Source organism: Phocoena phocoena, chromosome 20, assembly GCF_963924675.1.
Source record: "Phocoena phocoena chromosome 20, mPhoPho1.1, whole genome shotgun sequence".
Classification (NCBI taxonomy): Eukaryota; Metazoa; Chordata; class Mammalia; order Artiodactyla; family Phocoenidae; genus Phocoena; species Phocoena phocoena.
This window is the reverse complement of record NC_089238.1, coordinates 8,570,514-8,576,699: the sequence shown is the minus strand read 5'-3', so window position 1 is coordinate 8,576,699 and position 6,186 is coordinate 8,570,514.

The window sequence follows — 6,186 nt, the reverse complement described above, 5'->3', positions numbered from 1 at the left end:
ACAGCAGCACTATTCATCCTAGTGGAAAAGGTAGAAACAACCCAAATGTCTATTGATGGATGAATGGATAAACAAAATGTGGTATGTACTTACAGTGAAATATATTCAGCCTTAAAAAGGAAGGAAATTCTGACACAGGCTACACGTGGATGAACCTTGTGGACCTTATGCTAAATGAAATGTCAGTCATAAAACGATAAATACTGTATGATTTCACTTATATGAGGTATATAGAGTAGTCAAACTCATAGAAACTAAAAGTAGAATGGTGGTTGCCAGGGGCTGGGTGGAGGGGAAAATGGAGAATTGTTTAATGGGTATAGAGTTCCAGTTTTGCAAGATGAAAAATTTCTGGAGATTGGTAGCACAATGATGTAAATGTACTGAACAATACCAAACTGTACACTTACAAATGGGTGAGCTAGTACATTTTATGGGATGTGCATTTTACCACAATTAAATAAAAAACTTCCCTGAAGTTTAGTGGCTTGAAGCAGCAACAATCATTTGATTACCTTTTTTATTTTTTAAGGTGGCTGACATTTATTCTTTTTTTCAAGACAAACAATTTTTATTGAAGTATAGTTGATTTACAATGAGGTATTAGTTTCACTTGTACAGCAAAGTGATTCAGTTATACGTATATATTCTTTCTCAGATTCTTTTCCATTATAGGTTACTACAAAATATTGAATATAGTTCTCTGTGCTACACAGTAGGATCTTGTTTATTTTATATATAGTAGTGTGTATATTTTAATCCCATATTCCTAATTTATCCCTTCCCCCCTTCTCCCTTTGGTAACCATAAGTTTGTTTTCTATGTCTGTGAGTCTATTTCTGTTTTGCAAATAAGTTCATTTGTATCTTTTTTTAGATTCCACATATAAGTGATATCATATGATATTTGTCTTTTTCTGTCTGACTTACTTCACTTAGTATGACAATCTCTAGGTCCATTCATGTTGCTGCAAATGGCATTGTATCATTCTTCTTTTATGGCTGAGTAATATTCCATTCTATATTTGTACCACATCTTCTTCACCCATTCCTCTGTTGATGAACATTTAGGTTGTATCTATGTCTTGGCTATTGTAAATAGTGCTGCTATGAACATTGGGGTGCATGTATCTTTTCGAATTAGAGTTTTCATCTTTTCCACATATATGCCCAGGAGTGGGATTGCTAGATCATATGGTAACTCTATTTTTAGTTTTTTAAGGAACCTCCATGATGTTTTCCGTAGTGGCTGCACCAATTTCATTTTATTATCTGTTACAGTATCTGTGAGTCAGGAATTCAGGATGGCTGATTCTGGCCTGGGACTTCTCATATGACTGCAGATCATATGATTAGAACTGGAACAGTGGATGAATGGAGAGCTAGGGGCTGGGCAGGGACCTCTCCATCTTTGTATAGTTTCTGGGCTTCTCCGCACGGTGTCTCCTCATGGGCTGGTTGGGCTTCCTCTCAACATGGTGGCCTCAGCGCAGTAGGACTGCTTATCTGGCGGTTCAGGGCTCAAACTCAAGTGTTCCCATGAACAGGGTGGAAGTGGCCTGCTCTTTCCTGACTTAGCTCAGAAGTTAAGCAGTGTCCCTTTTGCCACATTCTATTGGTCAAACAGTCGCCAAATCCAGTCCAGTTTCAAGGAAGGAAACATAGACCTCCCACCCCTTCATTGGAAGTAGTGTCAAAGGGATGTTGCGAGAAGAGTATGTAGGATGAGAGATATTATTGTACCCATATCTTTGCAAAATGCCATCAGCCACAGTGATGATCAAGACAACTTAGTGAGGGACTTCCCTGGTAATCTAGGGGATGCCGGTTCCACCCCTGCTTGGGAAACTAAGATCTCACATGCCACGGAGCAGCTAAGCCCGTGCACCGCAACTACTGAGCCCACATGCCACAACTAGAGAGCCGGTGTGCCTCAACCACAGGGCCCATGCGCTCTGGAGCCTGTGTGCCACAATTAGAAAGAAGCCTGCATGCCGCAACTAAGACCGGACGCAGCCAAAAATAATAAATAAATAAATATTGATTTAAAAAATAGAGAGAACTTAGTGAATCCCCTTGTCGCCATAATTTTTTCCCTAGTTGACATCATTTAACGCTGGGGAATATTTGGAGTTAAATATAGAAATGTTCAAGTGACCCAGACCTCAGGAATGAATTTTTTTTAATTAATTAATTTATTTATTTTTGGTTGCATTGGGTCTTCATTGCTGTGCACAGGCTTTCTCTAGTTGTGGCTGAGCGGGGGCTACTCTCTGTTGCAGTACGCTGGCTTCTCATTGTGGTGGCTTCTCTTTTTGCGGAGCATGGGCTCAAGGCATGCGGGCTCAGTATTTGCAGCACACAGGCTCAGTAGTTGTGGCTCATGGGCTCTAGAGCACAGGCTCAGTAGTTGTGGCACATGGGCTTAGCTGCTCCGTGGCACGTGGGATCTTCCCGGACCAGGGCTCAAACCTGTGTCCCCTGCATTGGCAGACGGATTCTTAACCACTGCGCCACCAGGGAAGTCCCAGGAATGAATCTTTTGGTTTAAGGAATTTGTGCATATTTGGCTTTTTATGTACCAGAAATGTTTAAGAGAATCTGGCCTTCCAGAGTTTCCTGGTGAGATCTGTAGTTCTCAAAAAAAATTCTCAAAACTTTTCCCTGCATTTATTTAAAGACCTGGGATGACTAACTCTAAAATAGTTTAGCAAAATAAAAATTATATATACAAAATGTGTGTGTGCGTGTGACAGAATAAATGTGTCAAAACTTAAAATTAATGAATCTAGATAAAGTTATGTAAATATTCATTGGACTGTTTCTTGTTTTTATAAATTTATTTTATTTTTATTTGTTTTTGGCTGCATTGGGTCTTTGTTGCTGTGCATGGGCTTTCTCTAGTTGTGGCGAGCAGGGGCTCATCTTCATTGCAGTGCGTGGTCTTCTCATTGCGGTGGCTTCTCTTGTTGCGGAACATGGGCTCTAGGCATGTGGGCTTCAGTAGTTGTGGCTCGCGGGCTCCAGAGCGCAGGCTCAGTAGTTGTGGCACACGGGCTTAGTTGCTCTGCGGCATGTGGGATCTTCCCGGACCAGGTCTCAAACCCGTGTCCCCTGTGTTGGCAGGCAGATTCTTAACCACCGTGCCACCAGAGAAGCCCTGGACTACTTTGTGTAAGCTTGAAGATCTTTTTTTTTTAAGCTTGAAGATCCAAGTTTTTTTAATTGGTTAACTTCATCTTTTTTTTTTTTTTTTTTTTTGCGGTACGCAGGCCTCTCACTGTTGTGGCCTCTCCCGTTGAGGAGCACAGGCTCCGGACGCGCAGGCTCAGCGGCCATGGCTCACGGGCCCAGCCGCTCCGCGGCATGTGGGATCTTCCTGGACCGGGGCATGAACCCGTGTCCCCTGCATCGGCAGGCGGACTCTCAACCACTGCGCCACCAGGGAAGCCTGGTTAACTTCATCTTTGATTTATTGGTGTCACTTTTCCCCTTCATTAGAATTAAAAATTAACTATAATGATACAAACATATCAGTTATATAAATCAATATCATAAACCATAACTTAACTAATTATGAAGATACAGTATACTATAACTCATAGGACAAAAAAGGGCCTATTAAAAGTCCCAAATATAAAAATTTTTGACAGAATAAAATAAAATCAAAATTATCAAATGGCTCTTCTCATTCTGTCCCTGAACTTCAAACCATCTGCACCTGCATCTCATCCTCTAGAGTAAGATGAGGGGTAAGGTCATGATTGGAGGCTGAATTGGGGGTCAGGAAGGCAGTTAGGAAAGGGCCTTTCCTAGGGGGCCCAGCAATATTTGGAAGAAACATGACAAATCTGAAGAGGCATGTGCTTCCCAAACTTGCTCATTTCAAAGACAGCCTCAAATTATTCTAAGCAAAGCAGTGCTCATTCTGGAAGAGTTGACTTGCATCTTTAGTGCTCAGGATCCTGAATTTTATTTTATTTTATTTTTTTGCTGAGCCAGTGGCTTGCAGAATCTTAGTTTCCCGACCAGGGATTGAACCTGGGCCCTCCGCAGGGAAAGCACAGAGTCCTAACCACTGGACCACCAGGGAATTCCCTAGGATCCTGAATTTTTTACATTCTCTGTTTGCCTCAAAGTACAATGATCACATATTGCAATGATCAAATAGATTTCCAGGCTTAAAAAAAAATAAAGAGACTTCCCTAGTGGTGCAGTGGTTAAGAATCCGCCTGCCAGTGCAGGGGACATGGGTTCGAGCCCTGGTCCGGGAAGATCTCACATGCCGTGGGGCTACTAAGCCCGTGCGCCACAACTACTGAGCCTGCGCTCTAGAGCCTGCGAGCCACAACTACTGAGCCCCTGTGCCACAACTACTGAAGCCCGCGCGCCTAGAGCCTGTGCTCCGCAACAAGAGGAGAAGCTACAGTGAGAAGCCCACACGCCTCAACGAACAGTAGCCCCTGCTCACTGCAACTAGAGAAAGCCCGTGTGCAGCAAGACACAACGCAGCCAAAAATAAATAAATACATAAATAAATTTATGAAAAAATAAAATAAAAAGACCATACACAAAACTAATACAATGTTATATGTCAGTTTTTAAAAAATTCATGATCTGGTTTCTCAATGATCCCTTTGTCCCCTGGGGTCACCATGGCACAGTCACCTGACTTCTTTTCATTCCTCCAGAGTCTGTTTGGTCATTACTTCCTCTGAGACACGTTCCCTGAAACCACAGTACAAAATACTCCCCCTAGAGGTTATATATTGCCTAGTACAGGGCTGGGCATTGAGGACATCCTCAGGGAAATGTAAATGAATAAACCTATCAGATAGACTAAATTCAGAAAAATGGAGAGTGAGTTCACATTCTCACAATATTATTTCCTGACTCCTACACTAAGCCAGACACTGTCATAGCTCCTTCTTTTCCTTGACAGCACTTCTCAATGTTTCTGCTTATTTTTCTGCCACTTTCAGCAGAGAAAGGAACTAAAGTCAGGGAGAGAAAGAGAATTTGGGTTGGGCAAAAACGGAGAGAATAGGAGAAGAGAGAATTGGGTGGGGAGAATATTCGGGTTATCTAATGCTCTGTAGCAAGTGATCAGCAAACTTGCGCCGCAGGGCTTTCTGGTTCTTAGGTCCCCAACCAGGGGAACTGGGGCCCAAGCAGTGAAAGCGGCCAAGTCCTAACCACTGGACCACCAGGGAATTCGCAGCAAACAATTATTTTTCTTACAGATCAGCACTTTGGGCACGGCTTGGCAAGAATGGCTTCTCTCTCCTCCCTCTGGGGTGACTTGACTGTCTGCCAGAGGATCTCCTTCCAAGACGGCTCACTCACGTGGCCAGCAAGATGGTGCTGGCTGTTGGCTGGGGCTGTTGGCCGGGCTGAGGGTCAGAAGCTTTGGTTCCTCTCCATGTGGACGTCTCCATAAGGTGCTTTGTCTTGTGCTAGTATGGAGGCTGGGGTTAAGAGCAAGTGTCCCAACAGAAAGTGGAAGATGACCACTTCCTTTTTTTAAAAACAGCTTCACTGAGATATTCACAGACCATTCAATTCAGTCGTTTAAAGTGTACAATTTGGGCTTCCCTGGTGGCGCAGTGGTTGAGAGTCCGCCTGCCGATGCAGGGGACGCAGGTTTGTGCCCCGGTCCAGGAATATCCCACATGCTGCGGAGCGGCTGGGCCCGTGAGCCATGGCCACTGAGCCTGTGCGTCCAGAGCCTGTGCGTCCGGAGCCTGTGCTCTGCAATGGTAAAGGCCACAACAGTGAGAGGCCTGCGTACCTCAAAAAAAAAAAAAAAAAAAAGAAATGCTGTAAAGTGTACAATTCAGTCATTTTGGGTGTATTACATTATTAATTTTTTAAAAATTGTGGTAAAAATGTATAACATACAATCTACCATTTTAACCAGTTTTAAGTGAACAATTCAGTGGCATTAAGTACATTCACAGTGTCATGCAACCATCACCACTACCTACTTCTTTTTCATCGCCTTTTGTATCTGGGTTCGTTCACTTAGCATAATATTTTCAAGGTTCATCCAAATTGTGGCATGTATCAGTGCTTCATCCTTTTTTATGGGTGAATATTATTCCATTGTATTGATTTACCACATTTTATTTATCCATTCATCACCTGATGGATGGATTTGGTTGTTTCACATTTGGCTATTGTGAAT